The sequence below is a fragment of the Aotus nancymaae genome, unplaced genomic scaffold (genome assembly GCF_030222135.1).
Source record: "Aotus nancymaae isolate 86718 unplaced genomic scaffold, 86718_ANA_hifiasm-v0.15.2.pri h1tg000067l, whole genome shotgun sequence".
Lineage (NCBI taxonomy): Eukaryota > Metazoa > Chordata > Mammalia > Primates > Aotidae > Aotus > Aotus nancymaae.
In genome coordinates, this window is record NW_026988482.1 from 8244202 (window position 1) to 8258211 (window position 14010).

The window sequence follows — 14010 nt, forward strand, 5'->3', positions numbered from 1 at the left end:
CTGTCTCTACTAAAAATACAAAAAATTAGCCAGGCGTGGTGGCAGGTGCCTGTAATCCCAGCTACTCAGAGGCTGAGGCAGGAGAATCACTTGAACCCAGAAGGCAGAGTTTGCAGTGAGCCGAGATCGTGCCATTGCACTCCAACCTGGGCAATAGAGCAAGACTCTGTCTCAAAAAACATAAAACAAAAACAAAAACAAAACCCAAACCAAAACAAAGGAAGCTCTTAGCTTATTTAGCTTCCATGTTCAAACATAATCAGAACCATTGCTGACATCTCAGACAACGTGGAAGAATGGCTCCAGGCTTAACAGGGTTCTCTTACCCTAAGGCTCCTGTGTGGTGGAGGTGGGTGGGGATTGCTTCTTGAAGCCAGGGGCTTGGGGCCACAGCCTTACTCCTGTGACAGGTGAACCCATTCTCTGACTCAACACAGAGTGCTTGAGCAATGGTTCTCCTTTGAGGGGCAGGGCCATGAAATTCTTGGCTCAATTTATGAACTTCTTCAGGTTCCTTGGTTCCTGGTGGGCTCCCCAAATCCTGGTTCTGGGTCTATGGTCGGTGCCTTATACGTTGTGCACTTACTTGAAGGAAACACTTGCTGGAGGCCCGAGGAGTCACTGCGCCCAATGCATCCTCTCATTTAACCACACGCTTCCTTAGCATCATCTTCCGTGTCATCTAGATGCTTCTCGGTCTAAGGGTGGAGGAGAAAGGGGATTGGCTGAGCTGCTGCCAGGGGCTCTAGTGTGGGGGGACAGTGCAGTGAGAGCTGCCCCAAGAGATAAAGCAGAGAACAGGCCCCGAGCACAAGGAAGGAGTCGAGCACAATCTTGGGTGGCTGGGCCTCGAGCGGGAAGTAGGGAAACCAAATCTGGACATCAGGCCCAGTGACCTTGGTGGGATAGGAGGGAGGTCAGAGAGCAGAACTTGTGGCAATAGATTACAGGGGGTTGTGAATTAAATGGAAACTGTATTAAAATGGCCAGGAAACCCATGAGTAAGTAGGAGGCTTGGGGACCCTATGATCAGCTAAATGTGCAGTGCTGAGTATGGTGACAGGAGTTTATATAATCTACTTAATAGAAAAAAAATTTTAGAATTTAAAATAGAAGAGTCATCCAACTACACTTTAGCAATCCAGCATAATCCCATCAGTGGATTTTGTTTGTTTTGTTTTCTGTTTTTTTTTGTAGATGGAGTCTCGCTCTGTCACCCAGGCTGGAGTATAATGGCACGATCTTGGCTCACTGCAAACTCCACCTCCCAGGTTCAAGCAATTCTCTTGCCTCAGCCTCCTGAGTAGCTGGGATTACAGGCACACACCACCACACCTGGCTAATTTTTGTATTTTTAGTAGAGACAACACATTTAGTTGATCATAGGGTCCCAAGCCTCCTACCTACTCATGGGTTTCCTGACCATTTTAATACAGTTTCCATTTAATTCACAACCCCCTGTAATCTGTCACCACAAGTTCTGCTCTCATGACCTCACCGTGTTGGTCAGGCTGGTCTTGAACTCCTGACCTCATGTGATCCACCTGCCTCGGCCTCCCTAAGTACTGGGATTATAGGCATGAGCCATCGCACCTGGTCCCATCCAGTAGATTTTGATTATCTGTCAGAAGTTCAGCTACAAACTTCAGAAAAAAGTTAAAAAAAGACAAAGGCTTTCGAGTGCCACAATGGATGGCTCAAGCCCTGCCCCAAAGCCGTGCACTAGGTCACAGGGGAGCCCCCAGTCTCACTCAGAGCCCCCTTAGGCTTCAGGAGCCAGAGCCAGCTGGGACCCCAGAGCCCTTTTAAACCAAGCTCTTGCACAAGATGAAGAAATCGAGGCCCATGTGAATTCCTTTCTTGCCTAGGCCTCACAGGCTGGGTTACTTGCAGCACCTGCCCTCAGTACTAGGACTCTAATTTGCATAGCTTTGCTGTGGGTTGAGCAGAGCTGGAAAGAAGTCTTGCTCTTTCCATCCTGATTTCCCAGTCCAAGATTGCTGCAGCCTCAGGGCCTTGGAGAGATTGTTTTAGGTGGAACAATTTGGTTGCAAGAAACAAAGACACCTTCCCAAATTGAAGGAGGTCAGGGAGTGTGTGCAGGAGTAAGACATATGCACAGAAGAGTCTCGCGGCCACTAGACTCACTACATATCTGCTGTCCTGGGCCTGCATGGTGTCCTGTCTACCTTTCCCTGGGCCTCCATCCTGCTGTCTTTGTAGGGCAGCTTCCTCTCCTTCCGTAGGGCCCCTGCAGCTCCATCACTTGACCTTTTTTTTTTTCTGGTTTTGTTTTGAGACAGAGTCTCATTCTGTCACCCAGGTTGGAGTGCAATGACGTGATCTCGGCTCACTGCAACCTCCACCTTCCAGGTTCAAGCAGTTCTCCTGCCTCGGCCTCCCTAGAAACTGGGATTATGGGTGCACGCCACCACGCCCAGCTAATTTTTGTATTTTTAGTAGAGACAGGGTTTCATCATGTTGGCCAGGCTGGTCTCGAACTCCTGACCTCAGGTGATCGGCCCGCCTTGGCCTCCCAAAGTGCTGGGATTACAGGCCTGAGCCACACGCCTGGCCTCATCACTTGATCTTGTGCATGGCATTTGCTTGTCATGGTTCCAGCACCACTTTTCCTTTAACTCCAGGGTCTACCACCAGCTGACTAGAGTCTTTTTTCATAGTTGCAATTTTGAAAGAGTATCAGATCGGCCCAGCTTCCTTATGTATGGATGAATTGTCTTTAAGTCAAAGTTCTATCCTTTGTCCATCAGTGGAAGTCCAGGTGTATGAGTAGGTGGGGTAGGGGCAGGGTAGGCAGGTAGAATGACTCGCCTTAATACTGGAGATCTGCAAGCCATTTTCCAAAGGACTTAAGAAGCACGAATGGAACCTCCCATTCCCTCATGAATCTGCAGATTGCTATGGCTGGAGTGTAGGGTGCAGGGGAGTGGCAGGGCAGGGGCCTGGTCAGCTGGAAAGGGGCATGAGAGAGGTCCCCAGGGCCTTTGCCTGGGCCATAAGGCTGAGAAACCTTGTTATCTGTGTAGGTGGGTTATCCATCTCTCACTGAAGGTTTGGCCTGGAGTGAAAGGAAGGATACAAGAGGCTGACTAGGGAGAGATGGAGAGTGGGGTCTTCCTTCCTGTTAAGGAGGTAGAGCAGTCAGCACAGCAGTGCCCACCCCCAGCCCCACCCCAGGAGCACTTTGCTCCTGTTCCCCTAGGAAGGCTCCTTGTGGGTGGGTCCCAGCTGACCACTAGCTCAGCTGTTTGCCTGCAGAGACCTCTTCCCTGATGGCTCTCCTTTCCCTTCGGTGACTCTGGCTCCTGGTGTTTAGTTGGCATTAATTATAAACAGCAACAAAGTGCCCAAGGCCTTAAGCAACTTTTTCTTTTTCCATCTCACCGGATGCCTTTGTCGTTTGCCCCATTCTGCCCTGAATCTTTGTGAGGTCTTGATGTTTCCACCTGTCACATGGCTCACTTCAGCTTCAGTTCTGTCTATCAGCATCTGCCGTCTTATGGGATGACTCTTGTTTCTCTTTGTGTCTAAGAGTTTCTTTCCCCTGGACACCATCCTTGCGTATCTATCACTCCCCTGTCCCTCCATGGGTTTCTCTTTCTCTCCTTACTAATTATCATTCATGTATCCCTCTTTCCCGAGCTTGATTAGGGGAGTTAATTTAGCATAATGGATCTTATCTTAGGCTTGGGCTGAGCTGAGTGCGAGCATGAAAAATGAAAAGTCAGACTTTGGGAATTCCACCTTTATTTCTACTAGAAATGGTTACATGAGGTGAACGAAGATATGTGGGTGATGAGGGACTTGGGGAGAGAGGAGTGTTAGGGGAATGGGCACATTTCTCCATTGCTGGGAGCAGTCTCTATGGTATCAGTCCTGAAGTTAGCACGCCAAGACTGTTCAAAAGCCTGAGAAATTTGGAAACTCTTCGACCCAGCACAATTTTATTCCTAAGGCTGAGTCAGAAGAGAATAATCATGGGTCTCCCTAGAAGATTTTGTTTCAAACATTATTTGCCATTAGCCAAAAAAAAAAAAAAAAAAAAGTGTAGAGATGACTTAAATGTCCAACCTCTGAGGACTGGGTACAATTTATGGTACAGCTATTTAGGGTATGCTACATGGCTCATTAGAGATCCGTGGGTACACATCTATTATGTAGCTATTAAAATGCTGCTGAAGATTACTTAAAGACAGAGCACTTACTAAACCATGCCTGGCTTTATTACATCTTTATAAAACATCTGAAAAACCAAAACAAGAAACAGGCAGAGTATGTTATCTGTAGTTACCTTGGATGAAGAAAGAATGGGTACATTTTGTCCTTTTAATTATGTTTTCTAAAATTTATAGATTGAACATACATTTTTTTGACACAAGGAAAAACAATTATTTTAAAAACAAATGCTCTCTATTCAGACAACTATAGTACTATATAGGTTGAAAATTTAGGATCAGTTAAAAATGCTTCCAAAATGAATTAGAAATTGAATTCACATTTGTAACAGCTGAACAACATACTATAGGTAAAAAGAAACTGTGAACCAGTTTGATGTATTTGTTGATTGAAATCCATTGTCCACAAGCCTTCTCTAAACACAAGACTTGGGCCCAATCTGTAGCTTTCTTTTTTTTGAGACAAAGTCTCACTCTTGTTGGCCAGGCTGGAGTGCAATGGAGCGATCTCAGCTCATTGCAACCTCTGCCTCCCAGGTTCAAGCGATTCTCCTGCCTCAGCCTCCTGAGTAGCTGGGATTACAGGCACCTGCCGCCATGCCCAGCTGATTTTTTGTATTTTTAGTAGAGACAGGTTTCACTATGTTGGTGAGCTGGTCTCGAACTTCTGACCTCAGGTGATCCGCCCGCCTTGGCCTCCTGAAATGCTGGGATTACAGGCATGAGCCACCGCGCCCACCAATCTGTAGCTTTCTAACCCTTGCTTTTTCTTACCGTGACTAGTGAGTAACACAAGGATTCCATGACTATAGTAGAGTTTGCTTTGCCTAATCTACAATTCGCTCTGAAATTGTGTAGCCCCAGAAGGGACGGGTATGGGTGAACATGTAGTTCATTTAGGTCCTGGGAAGGAGGCCGGCTGCTTCAGGTGAGGGTTGTGGTTCTGAAAGATGCTTTGAAGTGGCACGAGTGACCAGAGCTGTCAGTGGGAGGGGCAGAGGCTCTTTTCTCTTGAATGTATTAATGCATGTGCTTCTGGTGAAACTTTGTTGTTCTTTTTCCCCGCTGCAGGTGAGAGTAAAGCCAATTGTGCAGAGCCCTGCAGCCAGCAGTCCAGGGAGAAGTGGTGAATGTCATGGAGCCCAGCTGAAATGGACCGGCCCCCTTGAGCCTGTCCCAAGCCCTGGTCCCAGCTTTCCATCCCAGTGCTGAGGTAAGACCCCTTGAATCCCAGCCTGAGGAAGAGAGGACACAATGCCTTTTTGCAGGGGCAGGAGGCAGAGGGCCTTCTCTAAGGCTTAGGAAAGAAGGAGCCATTGTTTCTGGTTCAGTCAAACCATCTGCTTCAACCTCAGCCCGTGGGGAGGTGAGGTCATTTGGTGGCCAAAGAGGCTTCTGGTTTGTCAGAGCAGGTCTTCTGGAATCTTGATGGGAATTATATTTTCTCAACTACTGGTGAAATTTGAATTCCAAAAAGAATAAATTTATACTCCAGGTAAGACTGAACCAGATTCAGGTGAATGCTTAAGTATACCTCCTCTGCTCTGCAAGGGCTCTATTGGGACACACACACACACACACACACACACACACACTCTCTCTCTCTCTCTCATATTTATCCTCCAGGTAAGACTGAACCAAATTCAGGTGAATGCTTAACTTAAATATACCTCCTCTGCTCTGCAAGGGAGCTATTGGGACACACACAGACACACACACACACACACACACGCTCTCTCTCTCTCTTCCTTCAACCCAAGGGTGACAGAGTGACAAATTATGCAGAGACAAATTATTCCAAAATATTCTGGGAAGCTCACTAAAAATTGATTTTAATTACCTGTGTATGTTCTGATTATAAAGGTAATATGTGCTCATAGGATGATTGGAAAAATACTGTTGTGGAAGAAAATAAAATATATCTGAAATCCTACCCCTGTTAATCCTTCAGATGGTTTCCTGTTAAGGTTACTCTTTAACCTTCCACAGGATGTTGATTTTTCCTTCGTGAAGGTAGAAAGGTGAGGCAGGAGGAGAGTTTGCCCCTAATTTAGAAACTCTGTTTCCCAATTTTTATATATTCAAGAATTTTGCAAAGTGCTTGTTAAAAACTATTAAACACGATTGGTGACTTGAAATTGACCACAATGGGAAAACTTATGCCATGGAAATGAGCAAATGCTACAATCCAGGTCTTTGTGTTTTGGAAATTCTGATTAGACAAGCATGCCACTGGTTTCAGGGCTTACTTGACCCCAGGCTGTGCGGCATCTGGCAAATCACTTCCTCTATGTGTGCCTTCATTTCCTCACCTGTGAACAGTAGGTGCCCGGCAACATCAGTCGCGTGAATAAATGAAAGTGAGATTTCCATCATTATTTCATGAGACGATCGTGAGGGTCCCATAAAACAATGAAAGCAAAAATGTTTTGCCCACAGTGAGCCTCCTTGCCCGTGTAGGAGGGGCTTAGTTGAAGGGGAGACCTAGCGGTAGAGAGAAGTCGGCTGCATTTTCTCGCTTTGGCTCCTGCTCCTTGGGGAGCCTGTGAGTTACTGACACCCTTTTATAAAGGCAGATGAAAACCCACCATTTACTGACCAACATCTGGGGCACATTTCCTTCCTGGAAAAGTCAAGAAGTTGGTCAGAGAAGTGTGAAAAGGAAGCCTCAGCAATGCAGGATGTGAGAGCCAGAACTGAAATGAGAGCTTTTGACTCATAATCTCTAATGGGGGTGTGGGGAACTTCCTGCCAAATGTGAAATTGCAACAAAAGCCTCTTTCTTCAAAGCCCTGCTGTTGCAGCGGATTAGAGCTAATACATTAGCATTATGAAGTTCCAGCCACTGCCCCTCTCCCTCTGCTTCCTGAATCTCCTTCATGTGTCCCAAAGGAGGGGTGGGGAGTGGGTGGGACATCGGTTAAGCATCAGTTTATCTTTGTAGAATTGTAGGTTTGGAAAATTATAAAGGTGGGAAGGTCTACAGAGTCCATCTGATCCCATGTCCTCATATTAAGAACCCAGGCCACCGATTACTGGTGATTACCAGTGCCTGAGGCGAAAGTACGTACTCCTGGGAGGAAGGGAGCCAGGTCGAGGGGTGGAGGATGGAGGGCTGCTCAGGAGACCGCCTCATCGTGGAGCTTGCATTTGACTGGCAGGGGACGTGGTGGGTGGTCTCCAGATGCCAGCCCTACCTACCCCCTTTCTAGTCCCTCCTCTGTATCTGAAGCCCCAGTGTACTTCCTGAGGTCCCTCTCTCAGGGGCTTGGTTTCCTGGTCAGCAAAATCAACTAAGATCTTACTTTTTATTATTTTTTATTTTTTGGGACGGAATGTTGCTCTGTGCCCAGGCTGGAGTGCAGTGGTGCGATCTTAGCTCATTGCAACCTCCACCTCCCGGGTTCAAGTGATTCTCTTGCCTCAGCCTCCCTAGTTGCTGGGATTACAGGCGTGCAAACCACACCTAGCTAATTATTTTGTATTTTTAGTAGAGATGGGGTTTCACCATGTTGGTCAGGCTGGTCTCGAACTCCTGATGTTCTGATCCACCTGCCTTGGCCTCCCAAAGTGCTGGGATTACAGGAGTGAGCTACCGGGCCTGGCCTAACTGAGATCTTATTCTGAGAACCTTTAGGTCTATTTATGACAAAGGGAAGGAAGGGAAGGCTGTTGACTTAGCTCATGTTCTTGATGAGCTCCATCATTATTTCATACGACAATCGTGAGGGTCCCATAAAATAATGAAAACAAAAATGTTTTGCACACAGTGAGCCTCCCTGCCCATGTAGGGAGGGGCTTAGTTGACTGAGCTCATGATGGTTCCTGGCATAGTGTTTTGTGATCTGTCTCATTATCTCATTTAATTCTGCAATGAGCTAACGAGGTATCTATCCCATGTCACGAGTGTGGAAATTGAGTCTTACAGAGGTAAAGAGACTTCTGCAAGATTTCACAGCTCATAAGCAAAAAAGATACCCTAAGGCTGTCTGTGATCTCCACAGCTTCTCAAAACTAGTGAGTGCTCTTTATGGCAAGCACTTGCCCACGTGGGGGTTCCCAAATCCAGTTCCGACACTCAGAGCCTTTCCCCTCGGGGAATATCATTCCATCTCCAAAGCTCTGTGAACAGCTGCAGCTCAAAGTGCTTGGAGCTTTACAATATACTGCACTGTTCCTTTCAAATCCCAAGGGCTCTTCCATGTAGAGTAAGATAGCACCAGAGCTAGGAGCATTTATAGAGTGCTATAGTATAGTCCTCTCATTCAGCTGATGCCCCAGGAGGTGAGGCCCAGTGGCACCGTGCCCCCAGATCTCCCTGCCACTTAGAAGCAAGGGGTATCTCGGTCTCTTGACTCTCAGAACTGTTTCCAGGGGAGTGCACAGAGATCTATACGCTTGCTTCTCCTCTGCAACTCGGGAATAGATTGTTCCTCTTACAAGAGGGATTTAATTCAGTTCCACAGATACTTACTCAAAGCCTACTATGTGCCCTGCCAAATATCCCAGCCTGTCTGGGCAAGAAATTCTGGCCCACACTTGGACATACAGATCTGTCAGGGAACAAGAGGAGGTGCTTCCGTGCTTCAAGGCTGCTTACGACCTTCTCTTTCCCACTCACCCTGTCACTCATAGCCAGCCTTTCCTTCAAGAACTCTAAAGGGAGAAATTATGTCTCAAGTAGCTATGTGTCCCGGGTTCTTAGACTCCTGAAGACAGTTTTTTTTTTGAGACGATATCTCACTCTGTTCCCCAGACTGGAGTGCAATGGCGTGATATTGGCTCACTGCAACCTCTGCCTTCCAGGTTCAAGCGATTCTCCTGCTTCAGTCTCCCAAGTAGCTGGGATTATAGGTGCCTGCCATCACACCAGGGTAATTTTTGTGTTTTTAATAGAGACAGGGTTTTGTCATGTTGGCCAGGCTGGTCTTGAACTCCTGACCTCAGGTGATCTGCCCACCTCAGCCTCCCAAAATGCTGGGATTACAGGTGTGAGCCACTGCGACTGGCCTGAACACAGTTTTAAGCGCCTAACTTGCTAACTGGGGAACAAACCAGCTAATGGAGGAAGGAGTCAGGGTCTTTGGAAGATACTTGCTGAGGGACAGGACGGACGGGCTGAGGCGGAGTGGCAGAGGGAGTGATTTGGGGGGCACTGCTAGGTGGAGGCAGTGCTCTGCCTTCAGCTTCGGCTCAGTAGGGCACTCAAAACACGAATTACAGCCAAAAGAGCTCCTTGGAGGGCTTGATCGTTAGTCATCACGTCTTTCACTGGAGGAAGTGGAGGCGCAGAAAGGGGAAGGGTCTTGTTTGCAGCATGAGAGGAACTGGAGTCTGTTCTGCTGACTGTCTGGTTAGGTCCTTGACATGAAACCGCCCAGTGGCAGTAGAGGAAAGGGTGTCCTGGGAAGCAGGCACAGCCCGCTTCCTGCCTTAGCCCATCCGGCCCAGCATGTGCTGGCTTTGGCTGTTGGAGGTAGTTGTGGCAGTGGCAACCCAAGAGGGAGAGTGTGCATTTCAGTGACGTCAAAGATCTCCTGCAGCCCCGCCCCTCACTAGCTTTTGGAGCCTTCTTTTTTTTTTTTTCCAAGGTGGAGTCTTGCTCTCACCCAGGCTGGAGTGGCCTCCTGGGTTCAAGCGATTCTCCTGCCTCAGCCTCCAGAGTAGCTGGGATTACAGGCATGTGCCACCATGCCTGGCTAATTTTTGTATTCTTAGTAGAGACAGGGTTTTATCATGTTGGCCAGGCTGGTCTCAAACTCTTGACTTCGTGATCCACCTGCCTCGGCCTCCCAAAGTGCTGGGATTACAGGCGTGAGCCGCCACGCCCGGCCTGTTTAACTTTTAAGGAAGCTGCCAAACTGTCATCTAGACCGTGTACCATTTTATATTGCCACTGTGTACCAGAATTCCAGGCGCTTCACTTCCTTGCCAACATTTGGTATAGTCCTTTTTTTTTTTTTTTTTTTTGAGACTGAGTCTTACTCTGTGGCTCAGGCTGGAGTGCAGTCGCATGATCTCAGCTCACTGCAACCTCTCCCTCTAGGGTTCAAGCAATTTTCCTGCCTCAGCCTCCTGAGTAGCTGGGGTTATAGGCGCCTGCCACCATGCCTGGCTTATTTTTGTATTTTTAATAGAGATGGGGTTTCACCATGTTGGCCAGGCTGGTCTTGAACTCCTGACCTCAAGTGATCCACCTGCCTTGGCCCTCCAAAGTGCTGAAACTACAGGCTTGAGCCACAGCACGCAGCCCATCTCTTTCATTTTAATAGGTGTGTGGTGATATCTCCTTGTGTTTTTTTGTGCATTCCCATAAACACTAAGGATACTGAGCATCATTTCATGTGCTTATTTGCCACCTGCATAGCTCCCCTGGTGAAATGCTTAGATTTTTTTACCTATCAAAAAAAATCGTGTTGTTTGTCTTCTTATGATTGAGTTGTAAGGGTTCCTTATGTATTCTACAGATAAGTCCTTTATTGGATATGCTTTGCAAATTTTTTTTTCTAATCTGTGGCTTGTACATGGCAGGAGACAGAAGCAAGTAAACTAATCCTTACAATTCAGTTGAATAAGTGCTGTGCATAGGAAGTGCAGAGGAAGAGCAGTGATCTGAGGACGGGGAGTCAAGGAAGCTTTCTTAAGGAGAAGGTATGTGGATTGGATCTTAAAGGACATGAAAAGTTATCTAGGTGAGAGAAGGGTAGTCTCAGTAGAAGTCTGTATGTGTAAAGACATGGAAGTATGAAATGTCATGGTACACACAGAGCTATGAATAATTTGACCTGGTTGGAACGCCAGGATTTTGGAGCAAAGAGGTATGAACTGGAATCCCAGTTTTCTTCTGGCTGTGTGCCTTTTCTTTTTATTTTACTTTTTATTTGGAGACAATTGTAGATTCACGGGAAGTTGAAAAGATAGTACAGAGACTCTGGTGCATTCTTCATTTAGTTTCTTGTTTCTTCTCACATAATTATAGAACGGTATCCAAACCAGGCATCTGAGATTGGTATACGTGTGTGCATAGCGTTATTTTCTTTGTGTGTAGGTTAGTGTAGGCATCACTAGACTCGAGATACAGAACTATTTCATCGTCAAAAACGTCTCCCTTGTTCTGACCCTTTACTGTTACCCTACCCCGCCTTTGTTTTTCATCTCTATAATTTTGTCATTTGAGAATATTCTATAAATAGGATCATACAATATACAACCTTTTGAAGTTGGCATTTTTTGCATTTATCATAATGCCCTTCAGGTCCACTAAAGTTGTTGAATTTATCAACAGTTTGCTTTTATTATTACTAAATAGTATTCCATGGTATGCGTGTATCACAGTTTTACTGTTTATCTTTGGAAGGACATTTTGGTTAATTTCAGTTTTTGGCTATTACAGATTAAGCTGCTATGAACAGTCGTGTTCAGATTTTTGTATGGACATACATTTTTGCTTCTCTGGGATAAATGCCTAGGAGTTCAATTGCTAAGTTGCATGGTAAGCATATTATTTTGCTTTTGAAGAAACTGCCAAACCATTTCCTAGAGGGGCTGTATCATTTTACATTCCCCCCAGCAACTTAATCCACTTCCTCCACATGCTTGCCAACATTTGGCGTTGCCACTTTTTCTTAACTTTAGCTGTTCTCTCTCTTTTTTTTTTTTGAGATGGAGTTTCGCCCTTGTCACCCAGGCTGGAGTGCAGTGGTGCTATCTTGGCTCACCACAACCTCCGCCTCCCAGGTTCAAGTGATTCCTCTGCCTCAGCCTCCCGAGTAGCTGGGACTGCAGGCGTGTGCCACTGCACCTGGCTAATTTTGTATTTTTAGTAGAGACGGGGTTTTACTATGTTGGCCAGGCTGGTCTCGAACTCCTGACCTCAGGTGATCCACCCGCCTAGGCCTTCCAAAGTGCTGCGATTACAGGCATGAGCCACTGTGCCCGGTCAACTTTAGCTGTTCTAATAGATGTGTAGTGATAGCTGATTGTGGTCTTAATTTGTGTTTCCCTAACAGTTGGTTGTGTGCCTCTCTTTCTGCTCCCCTGGTCTAGCTGTCTGAATCTATACTGCAGCCTGTCCTCCTTCAGTGTGTAAAGCAAGAGGATTTGGTTCTGACAAGCCCCCTCCCATAATTTCTGGAGCTGCCCCAGAAATTTGACTTCCTGGTTTTTCAGCCCAGTTCACCAGTTATAGGAAATCTCTTAATTGTCCTGGGTGGCCCATGAAAAGTGATATTTTACAGAGCTGTGTATTGTTCCAGGGAGGATTGTTTGTACAGATGAGCAAACAACCTGTAAGTGCTGATTTTTTTTTACTATGCTTTCCACCCTGTTCCTCCCTGGTGCCAGTGTGCCAACATCTGTACTTACTGGCAGCCGAGATGAAGAAACCTCTAGAGTTGGCGCAGGAGGACTGTTTTCTCAGTGTTTGGAGATGAGACAGTGCCAAAGGCAGCTGCCAGGGCCTCAAGCCTTCCTTAGCTCAGCATCTTCTGCTCTTTCCCCTTATAGATGAAGAGGCAACTTCACTGCCCTGGGGAAAGAAACGAACAATGACAGCTAATGATTATATTGCACTTCTTATGGACCAGGCGCTAAGTGTTCTTCATATATTCATTCATTTAATCCCCATGACAACCCTGAGAATTAGGTACAATTTATAGCTTCATTTTATAAATGAGAAAACAGGCATAGCAAGGTCTCATAGCTAGTAAGTTGGAATTTGAACCTCGGGAGTATGACACCCAAGTCTATCCTCTTAGTCAGTATGCTATGCTACCTGTTACTACCTTTTTTTTTTTTTTTTTTTTTGAGATGGCGTCTCACTCTGCCCAGGCTGGAGGTAGTGAAGCGATGTTGTCTCACTGCAACCTCTGCCTCCCAGGTTCAAAGCAGTTCTCGTGTCTCAGCCTCCCAAGTAGCTGGGACTACAGGCATGAGCTATCATGTCCAGCTAATTTTTTGTATTTTTAGCAGAGACAGGGTTTTGCCATGTTGATCAGGCTTGTCTCGAACTCCTGACCTCAGGTGATCCACCTGGCCCGGCCTCCCAAAGTGTTGGGAGTACAGGCCTGAGCCACCGTGCCTGGCTGCTACCTGTTACTACTACCTATACACTACCTGCCCCAGGGTGGGTAGAACCTTGTGGCACACACACAGGAGGTCATGTACCATGGCTCACGTGTTCAGAGTGCCCAGCACAGAAGCAAGCACATAGTAGGTGTTTATTTAAAAAGTTGATTGAATGCTGAATGAGTGAGTGGGCACTCTTCACTGACGAACTGGGGTAAGGCACATACTCCCTGTTTTACTTCAATGCAACACTACCCTACAGCTGGGCAGACACCTTGGTGTCTTCCCTTAGGAGCATGTGGGAAGAAAAGGAGGATTTGCGAGGAGCTTTCTCTGGGGCAGGAGCAGTTTGGGATGTTGGGATGGGAAATGGAGCATGGAGAAGTGAGTGTATTTCCAGGGTGAAGGGAGAGGCCTTTGGAGACCTGCACTGGGCATGGGCTGCCCAGGTGTGTGTGGACTCAGGCTTTCGATCACGACTGGGAAGACCCTCTTTTGTTTTCTGAGTCTCCTGTGTGCTCAAGGCTGGCTCACATACACTGCAGGAAGAGGCTGGAGGAGGCTGACACAGGGCACCGGACCTCGGAAGGTAGCACGATTGCACCGGCCGTGAGATTTTCAATCCCTGCCTGTGCAGCGGTAACCTTGACTGCACTGTAGGGACGCCCATCCCCCTCACCTCACCTCACCCTTGCCCATCAGGGATGTCTGGGAAAGAACATGGACTTTCTAGCCTGACAGATCTGAG

At 46.9% G+C, this 14010-nt stretch overlaps 1 protein-coding gene across 5 annotated transcripts in view; it reads left to right on the plus strand.

Annotated features, from left to right (window-relative positions):
- Positions 1-14010, plus strand: part of ST6GAL1 (ST6 beta-galactoside alpha-2,6-sialyltransferase 1) — a 188928-nt gene that overhangs the window by 68280 nt on the left and 106638 nt on the right. For all 5 annotated transcript variants that reach the window (XM_064366912.1, XM_064366913.1, XM_012470847.2 and 2 more), the window contains exon 2: positions 5268-5409. The gene's annotated coding sequence lies outside the window, so the exon portion shown is untranslated. The remainder of the gene's footprint in view (positions 1-5267; positions 5410-14010) is intronic.